The 7,631-nt window shown below is 53.9% G+C and overlaps 19 non-coding genes across 19 annotated transcripts; 16 read left to right on the top strand and 3 right to left on the bottom strand.

The window, feature by feature from the left end:
• The first annotated feature begins 242 nt into the window (after positions 1-242).
• Positions 243-313, top strand: Trnag-gcc (transfer RNA glycine (anticodon GCC)). The gene has a single exon. It is a non-coding gene; the product is annotated as a tRNA-Gly (tRNA).
• A 160-nt stretch (positions 314-473) lies between these two features.
• On the top strand, positions 474-546 carry Trnam-cau (transfer RNA methionine (anticodon CAU)). Its single transcript has one exon. It is a non-coding gene; the product is annotated as a tRNA-Met (tRNA).
• Positions 547-851: 305 nt separating this feature from the next.
• On the top strand, positions 852-923 carry Trnae-uuc (transfer RNA glutamic acid (anticodon UUC)). Its single transcript has one exon. It is a non-coding gene; the product is annotated as a tRNA-Glu (tRNA).
• Positions 924-1,122: 199 nt separating this feature from the next.
• Positions 1,123-1,196, top strand: Trnai-aau (transfer RNA isoleucine (anticodon AAU)). The gene has a single exon. It is a non-coding gene; the product is annotated as a tRNA-Ile (tRNA).
• A 583-nt stretch (positions 1,197-1,779) lies between these two features.
• Trnag-ucc (transfer RNA glycine (anticodon UCC)) lies at positions 1,780-1,851 on the bottom strand. The gene has a single exon. It is a non-coding gene; the product is annotated as a tRNA-Gly (tRNA).
• Positions 1,852-2,212: 361 nt separating this feature from the next.
• On the top strand, positions 2,213-2,283 carry Trnag-gcc (transfer RNA glycine (anticodon GCC)). The gene has a single exon. It is a non-coding gene; the product is annotated as a tRNA-Gly (tRNA).
• A 160-nt stretch (positions 2,284-2,443) lies between these two features.
• On the top strand, positions 2,444-2,516 carry Trnam-cau (transfer RNA methionine (anticodon CAU)). Its single transcript has one exon. It is a non-coding gene; the product is annotated as a tRNA-Met (tRNA).
• Positions 2,517-2,821: 305 nt separating this feature from the next.
• Trnae-uuc (transfer RNA glutamic acid (anticodon UUC)) lies at positions 2,822-2,893 on the top strand. Its single transcript has one exon. It is a non-coding gene; the product is annotated as a tRNA-Glu (tRNA).
• A 199-nt stretch (positions 2,894-3,092) lies between these two features.
• Positions 3,093-3,166, top strand: Trnai-aau (transfer RNA isoleucine (anticodon AAU)). Its single transcript has one exon. It is a non-coding gene; the product is annotated as a tRNA-Ile (tRNA).
• A 583-nt stretch (positions 3,167-3,749) lies between these two features.
• Trnag-ucc (transfer RNA glycine (anticodon UCC)) lies at positions 3,750-3,821 on the bottom strand. Its single transcript has one exon. It is a non-coding gene; the product is annotated as a tRNA-Gly (tRNA).
• A 361-nt stretch (positions 3,822-4,182) lies between these two features.
• Positions 4,183-4,253, top strand: Trnag-gcc (transfer RNA glycine (anticodon GCC)). The gene has a single exon. It is a non-coding gene; the product is annotated as a tRNA-Gly (tRNA).
• Positions 4,254-4,413: 160 nt separating this feature from the next.
• On the top strand, positions 4,414-4,486 carry Trnam-cau (transfer RNA methionine (anticodon CAU)). Its single transcript has one exon. It is a non-coding gene; the product is annotated as a tRNA-Met (tRNA).
• Positions 4,487-4,791: 305 nt separating this feature from the next.
• On the top strand, positions 4,792-4,863 carry Trnae-uuc (transfer RNA glutamic acid (anticodon UUC)). Its single transcript has one exon. It is a non-coding gene; the product is annotated as a tRNA-Glu (tRNA).
• A 199-nt stretch (positions 4,864-5,062) lies between these two features.
• Positions 5,063-5,136, top strand: Trnai-aau (transfer RNA isoleucine (anticodon AAU)). Its single transcript has one exon. It is a non-coding gene; the product is annotated as a tRNA-Ile (tRNA).
• Positions 5,137-5,719: 583 nt separating this feature from the next.
• On the bottom strand, positions 5,720-5,791 carry Trnag-ucc (transfer RNA glycine (anticodon UCC)). Its single transcript has one exon. It is a non-coding gene; the product is annotated as a tRNA-Gly (tRNA).
• Positions 5,792-6,152: 361 nt separating this feature from the next.
• On the top strand, positions 6,153-6,223 carry Trnag-gcc (transfer RNA glycine (anticodon GCC)). The gene has a single exon. It is a non-coding gene; the product is annotated as a tRNA-Gly (tRNA).
• Positions 6,224-6,383: 160 nt separating this feature from the next.
• Trnam-cau (transfer RNA methionine (anticodon CAU)) lies at positions 6,384-6,456 on the top strand. The gene has a single exon. It is a non-coding gene; the product is annotated as a tRNA-Met (tRNA).
• Positions 6,457-6,761: 305 nt separating this feature from the next.
• On the top strand, positions 6,762-6,833 carry Trnae-uuc (transfer RNA glutamic acid (anticodon UUC)). Its single transcript has one exon. It is a non-coding gene; the product is annotated as a tRNA-Glu (tRNA).
• A 199-nt stretch (positions 6,834-7,032) lies between these two features.
• Positions 7,033-7,106, top strand: Trnai-aau (transfer RNA isoleucine (anticodon AAU)). The gene has a single exon. It is a non-coding gene; the product is annotated as a tRNA-Ile (tRNA).
• Positions 7,107-7,631: the final 525 nt, after the last annotated feature.

The raw sequence follows: 7,631 nt of genomic DNA, 5'->3' as shown, positions 1-7,631 counted from the left end.
CGGACAGCGTATCCGCGCACATTTCGCATCCTTTGGCAAGAGTCGGCGCCGGCGACGCAACAGTACGCAGAGGACCGCGTTGTGGAGGCATTTTTAAGCAGTGCCGTGCAGTGCAGTGCAGTGCAGTGCAGGATTCAGCGTCTGCAGCGTCTTCTGCACAGAATGCTACGGCGCTTGACGGCAGCCCCACTTTCCCTTGAGACATCTGCTCGGGAAGCAGCGCGAAGTTACCGCTGGCCAGAGCATCGGTGGTTCAGTGGTAGAATGCTCGCCTGCCACGCGGGCGGCCCGGGTTCGATTCCCGGCCGATGCATCATTTTGCTTTCCCGCGATAATGCTGCCGCAACACCGCAATCAACTGGGCCGGCAATGAACGTGTAGCAACAGAACACGTTATCCAGGAAGTACAGTGTTTCTACGTCTAATATTGGGTACGCAACTTACCCAGTTTCCAGGAGAAACGGTTCACCCGTGCCTCGGTAGCGCAGTAGGCAGCGCGTAAGTCTCATAATCTTAAGGTCGTGAGTTCGATCCTCACCCGGGGCATTTAATTTTCTGTGACTGATGGTGGTGCTGTTGCTAGGGCGCCAACGTATTTCTTGTTTGTTATCCACAACGTTTCAACGCTTCAGCGGGAAAATGTTTACTTCCGCTTATTGCTACTTACAGCTTCCCTTTTCCTCTTCTTCCAGCACAGCATGAAGCCAAAAGCATTGCTCTGCGACGTTTGAGGTGCGCGCCTTGCCAGTCAGTATGTGCAAAGATGCTCGCAAAGAGAGAAGGGCGCCGACGTGGCACTCGACACGAAATGCGACAAGCGACCGTACGAACGGTCCAATGGAACGGCCACATCCGGTGTGGTCTAGTGGCTAGGATACCTGGCTTTCACCCAGGAGGCCCGGGTTCGATTCCCGGTACCGGAACGTAATTTTTTTCCACACGAATCGTGACAAGTTTGAGCTGTCCGAGCGGCCGTTTCCCGTCCTGCTCGCAATATAGCTACTGTTTCGTGACCGTCAGCAGAATATAGACTAGGGAAGCAGACACACGACGACCATAGAAATGGTGTATGGCTTCATGCCAGCTGTTTCCAGTTTAGGGCTGAGCAACTGCATCTGCCGAGGCCCGTTAGCTCAGTTGGTTAGAGCGTCGTGCTAATAACGCGAAGGTCGCGGGTTCGATCCCCCCACGGGCCACTACTCTTTTACTACTACGAAAAGGCAGCGCCGATTTCAGCTGGCGAGTGTGATGACCAAAAGATCATCACCATGCGTGGAAGTTGACAGAGGATCCGAACCCGACTTGTCGGGAAGCGCTACAGCATTCACTCGGCAATGGGCATAATATTTTGAATACACTGGTTCTCAACCGATGAAGAGAAAATGAAAGAAAATGTCTGATTGCCGATGCGTAACAACTTTGGCCCTTGTCAGTACTTGGGCGGGTGAGCGCGTGGGAACACAGTGTACTATTGGCAGTTTTACTTCCTATTTTTCTTTTCGGAGCTACAGCCCGATTCGGTGAGGGAGACGCCACCGTGAAATGAAGGGGCGTGCTGTGTGTCCATCGCCTCGCCTCTCCTCCCCTCTCTCAGTCGTTTATCGTGCTTGTCGTTTTGATATAGGCCGATTTGAGAGCGTCAGCTCTCGCGTCAGCTGAGCAAAGTCGAGACAAGTCGAGACACACTAAGGGCTGGTATGCAGCGAGTAAGAGGGGGGAAAAAAACAATAATTTAAGAGCGCGCGGCAAAAGTACTCATACGCGAAATTAAAAGCCTGCTGCGGTGGCCGGGAATCGAACCCGGATCAACTGCTTGGAAGGCAACTATGCTGACCATTACACCACCACCGCACAAGCGAGCGCCCCGCCTCCGCGCTGTGTCGGCTTCCCGCCTGTCGGCAGCGGCCGAAGGTGATCGTACCTGGCAGGCGCATTTCGAGGTAGGCTAGGGGAGCACATCCAGACGCATTCGGACAGCGTATCCGCGCACATTTCGCATCCTTTGGCAAGAGTCGGCGCCGGCGACGCAACAGTACGCAGAGGACCGCGTTGTGGAGGCATTTTTAAGCAGTGCCGTGCAGTGCAGTGCAGTGCAGTGCAGGATTCAGCGTCTGCAGCGTCTTCTGCACAGAATGCTACGGCGCTTGACGGCAGCCCCACTTTCCCTTGAGACATCTGCTCGGGAAGCAGCGCGAAGTTACCGCTGGCCAGAGCATCGGTGGTTCAGTGGTAGAATGCTCGCCTGCCACGCGGGCGGCCCGGGTTCGATTCCCGGCCGATGCATCATTTTGCTTTCCCGCGATAATGCTGCCGCAACACCGCAATCAACTGGGCCGGCAATGAACGTGTAGCAACAGAACACGTTATCCAGGAAGTACAGTGTTTCTACGTCTAATATTGGGTACGCAACTTACCCAGTTTCCAGGAGAAACGGTTCACCCGTGCCTCGGTAGCGCAGTAGGCAGCGCGTAAGTCTCATAATCTTAAGGTCGTGAGTTCGATCCTCACCCGGGGCATTTAATTTTCTGTGACTGATGGTGGTGCTGTTGCTAGGGCGCCAACGTATTTCTTGTTTGTTATCCACAACGTTTCAACGCTTCAGCGGGAAAATGTTTACTTCCGCTTATTGCTACTTACAGCTTCCCTTTTCCTCTTCTTCCAGCACAGCATGAAGCCAAAAGCATTGCTCTGCGACGTTTGAGGTGCGCGCCTTGCCAGTCAGTATGTGCAAAGATGCTCGCAAAGAGAGAAGGGCGCCGACGTGGCACTCGACACGAAATGCGACAAGCGACCGTACGAACGGTCCAATGGAACGGCCACATCCGGTGTGGTCTAGTGGCTAGGATACCTGGCTTTCACCCAGGAGGCCCGGGTTCGATTCCCGGTACCGGAACGTAATTTTTTTCCACACGAATCGTGACAAGTTTGAGCTGTCCGAGCGGCCGTTTCCCGTCCTGCTCGCAATATAGCTACTGTTTCGTGACCGTCAGCAGAATATAGACTAGGGAAGCAGACACACGACGACCATAGAAATGGTGTATGGCTTCATGCCAGCTGTTTCCAGTTTAGGGCTGAGCAACTGCATCTGCCGAGGCCCGTTAGCTCAGTTGGTTAGAGCGTCGTGCTAATAACGCGAAGGTCGCGGGTTCGATCCCCCCACGGGCCACTACTCTTTTACTACTACGAAAAGGCAGCGCCGATTTCAGCTGGCGAGTGTGATGACCAAAAGATCATCACCATGCGTGGAAGTTGACAGAGGATCCGAACCCGACTTGTCGGGAAGCGCTACAGCATTCACTCGGCAATGGGCATAATATTTTGAATACACTGGTTCTCAACCGATGAAGAGAAAATGAAAGAAAATGTCTGATTGCCGATGCGTAACAACTTTGGCCCTTGTCAGTACTTGGGCGGGTGAGCGCGTGGGAACACAGTGTACTATTGGCAGTTTTACTTCCTATTTTTCTTTTCGGAGCTACAGCCCGATTCGGTGAGGGAGACGCCACCGTGAAATGAAGGGGCGTGCTGTGTGTCCATCGCCTCGCCTCTCCTCCCCTCTCTCAGTCGTTTATCGTGCTTGTCGTTTTGATATAGGCCGATTTGAGAGCGTCAGCTCTCGCGTCAGCTGAGCAAAGTCGAGACAAGTCGAGACACACTAAGGGCTGGTATGCAGCGAGTAAGAGGGGGGAAAAAAACAATAATTTAAGAGCGCGCGGCAAAAGTACTCATACGCGAAATTAAAAGCCTGCTGCGGTGGCCGGGAATCGAACCCGGATCAACTGCTTGGAAGGCAACTATGCTGACCATTACACCACCACCGCACAAGCGAGCGCCCCGCCTCCGCGCTGTGTCGGCTTCCCGCCTGTCGGCAGCGGCCGAAGGTGATCGTACCTGGCAGGCGCATTTCGAGGTAGGCTAGGGGAGCACATCCAGACGCATTCGGACAGCGTATCCGCGCACATTTCGCATCCTTTGGCAAGAGTCGGCGCCGGCGACGCAACAGTACGCAGAGGACCGCGTTGTGGAGGCATTTTTAAGCAGTGCCGTGCAGTGCAGTGCAGTGCAGTGCAGGATTCAGCGTCTGCAGCGTCTTCTGCACAGAATGCTACGGCGCTTGACGGCAGCCCCACTTTCCCTTGAGACATCTGCTCGGGAAGCAGCGCGAAGTTACCGCTGGCCAGAGCATCGGTGGTTCAGTGGTAGAATGCTCGCCTGCCACGCGGGCGGCCCGGGTTCGATTCCCGGCCGATGCATCATTTTGCTTTCCCGCGATAATGCTGCCGCAACACCGCAATCAACTGGGCCGGCAATGAACGTGTAGCAACAGAACACGTTATCCAGGAAGTACAGTGTTTCTACGTCTAATATTGGGTACGCAACTTACCCAGTTTCCAGGAGAAACGGTTCACCCGTGCCTCGGTAGCGCAGTAGGCAGCGCGTAAGTCTCATAATCTTAAGGTCGTGAGTTCGATCCTCACCCGGGGCATTTAATTTTCTGTGACTGATGGTGGTGCTGTTGCTAGGGCGCCAACGTATTTCTTGTTTGTTATCCACAACGTTTCAACGCTTCAGCGGGAAAATGTTTACTTCCGCTTATTGCTACTTACAGCTTCCCTTTTCCTCTTCTTCCAGCACAGCATGAAGCCAAAAGCATTGCTCTGCGACGTTTGAGGTGCGCGCCTTGCCAGTCAGTATGTGCAAAGATGCTCGCAAAGAGAGAAGGGCGCCGACGTGGCACTCGACACGAAATGCGACAAGCGACCGTACGAACGGTCCAATGGAACGGCCACATCCGGTGTGGTCTAGTGGCTAGGATACCTGGCTTTCACCCAGGAGGCCCGGGTTCGATTCCCGGTACCGGAACGTAATTTTTTTCCACACGAATCGTGACAAGTTTGAGCTGTCCGAGCGGCCGTTTCCCGTCCTGCTCGCAATATAGCTACTGTTTCGTGACCGTCAGCAGAATATAGACTAGGGAAGCAGACACACGACGACCATAGAAATGGTGTATGGCTTCATGCCAGCTGTTTCCAGTTTAGGGCTGAGCAACTGCATCTGCCGAGGCCCGTTAGCTCAGTTGGTTAGAGCGTCGTGCTAATAACGCGAAGGTCGCGGGTTCGATCCCCCCACGGGCCACTACTCTTTTACTACTACGAAAAGGCAGCGCCGATTTCAGCTGGCGAGTGTGATGACCAAAAGATCATCACCATGCGTGGAAGTTGACAGAGGATCCGAACCCGACTTGTCGGGAAGCGCTACAGCATTCACTCGGCAATGGGCATAATATTTTGAATACACTGGTTCTCAACCGATGAAGAGAAAATGAAAGAAAATGTCTGATTGCCGATGCGTAACAACTTTGGCCCTTGTCAGTACTTGGGCGGGTGAGCGCGTGGGAACACACTGTACTATTGGCAGTTTTACTTCCTATTTTTCTTTTCGGAGCTACAGCCCGATTCGGTGAGGGAGACGCCACCGTGAAATGAAGGGGCGTGCTGTGTGTCCATCGCCTCGCCTCTCCTCCCCTCTCTCAGTCGTTTATCGTGCTTGTCGTTTTGATATAGGCCGATTTGAGAGCGTCAGCTCTCGCGTCAGCTGAGCAAAGTCGAGACAAGTCGAGACACACTAAGGGCTGGTATGCAGCGAGTAAGAGGGGGGAAAAAAACAATAATTTAAGAGCGCGCGGCAAAAGTACTCATACGCGAAATTAAAAGCCTGCTGCGGTGGCCGGGAATCGAACCCGGATCAACTGCTTGGAAGGCAACTATGCTGACCATTACACCACCACCGCACAAGCGAGCGCCCCGCCTCCGCGCTGTGTCGGCTTCCCGCCTGTCGGCAGCGGCCGAAGGTGATCGTACCTGGCAGGCGCATTTCGAGGTAGGCTAGGGGAGCACATCCAGACGCATTCGGACAGCGTATCCGCGCACATTTCGCATCCTTTGGCAAGAGTCGGCGCCGGCGACGCAACAGTACGCAGAGGACCGCGTTGTGGAGGCATTTTTAAGCAGTGCCGTGCAGTGCAGTGCAGTGCAGTGCAGGATTCAGCGTCTGCAGCGTCTTCTGCACAGAATGCTACGGCGCTTGACGGCAGCCCCACTTTCCCTTGAGACATCTGCTCGGGAAGCAGCGCGAAGTTACCGCTGGCCAGAGCATCGGTGGTTCAGTGGTAGAATGCTCGCCTGCCACGCGGGCGGCCCGGGTTCGATTCCCGGCCGATGCATCATTTTGCTTTCCCGCGATAATGCTGCCGCAACACCGCAATCAACTGGGCCGGCAATGAACGTGTAGCAACAGAACACGTTATCCAGGAAGTACAGTGTTTCTACGTCTAATATTGGGTACGCAACTTACCCAGTTTCCAGGAGAAACGGTTCACCCGTGCCTCGGTAGCGCAGTAGGCAGCGCGTAAGTCTCATAATCTTAAGGTCGTGAGTTCGATCCTCACCCGGGGCATTTAATTTTCTGTGACTGATGGTGGTGCTGTTGCTAGGGCGCCAACGTATTTCTTGTTTGTTATCCACAACGTTTCAACGCTTCAGCGGGAAAATGTTTACTTCCGCTTATTGCTACTTACAGCTTCCCTTTTCCTCTTCTTCCAGCACAGCATGAAGCCAAAAGCATTGCTCTGCGACGTTTGAGGTGCGCGCCTTGCCAGTCAGTATGTGCAAAGATGCTCGCAAAGAGAGAAGGGCGCCGACGTGGCACTCGACACGAAATGCGACAAGCGACCGTACGAACGGTCCAATGGAACGGCCACATCCGGTGTGGTCTAGTGGCTAGGATACCTGGCTTTCACCCAGGAGGCCCGGGTTCGATTCCCGGTACCGGAACGTAATTTTTTTCCACACGAATCGTGACAAGTTTGAGCTGTCCGAGCGGCCGTTTCCCGTCCTGCTCGCAATATAGCTACTGTTTCGTGACCGTCAGCAGAATATAGACTAGGGAAGCAGACACACGACGACCATAGAAATGGTGTATGGCTTCATGCCAGCTGTTTCCAGTTTAGGGCTGAGCAACTGCATCTGCCGAGGCCCGTTAGCTCAGTTGGTTAGAGCGTCGTGCTAATAACGCGAAGGTCGCGGGTTCGATCCCCCCACGGGCCACTACTCTTTTACTACTACGAAAGGCAGCGCCGATTTCAGCTGGCGAGTGTGATGACCAAAAGATCATCACCATGCGTGGAAGTTGACAGAGGATCCGAACCCGACTTGTCGGGAAGCGCTACAGCATTCACTCGGCAATGGGCATAATATTTTGAATACACTGGTTCTCAACCGATGAAGAGAAAATGAAAGAAAATGTCTGATTGCCGATGCGTAACAACTTTGGCCCTTGTCAGTACTTGGGCGGGTGAGCGCGTGGGAACACACTGTACTATTGGCAGTTTTACTTCCTATTTTTCTTTTCGGAGCTACAGCCCGATTCGGTGAGGGAGACGCCACCGTGAAATGAAGGGGCGTGCTGTGTGTCCATCGCCTCGCCTCTCCTCCCCTCTCTCAGTCGTTTATCGTGCTTGTCGTTTTGATATAGGCCGATTTGAGAGCGTCAGCTCTCGCGTCAGCTGAGCAAAGTCGAGACAAGTCGAGACACACTAAGGGCTGGTATGCAGCGAGTAAGAGGGGGGAAAA

The sequence above is a fragment of the Schistocerca cancellata genome, unplaced genomic scaffold (assembly GCF_023864275.1).
Source record: "Schistocerca cancellata isolate TAMUIC-IGC-003103 unplaced genomic scaffold, iqSchCanc2.1 HiC_scaffold_462, whole genome shotgun sequence".
In the NCBI taxonomy this organism is placed as follows: Eukaryota; Metazoa; Arthropoda; class Insecta; order Orthoptera; family Acrididae; genus Schistocerca; species Schistocerca cancellata.
This window is presented reverse-complemented; position numbering and strand designations above follow the sequence as displayed.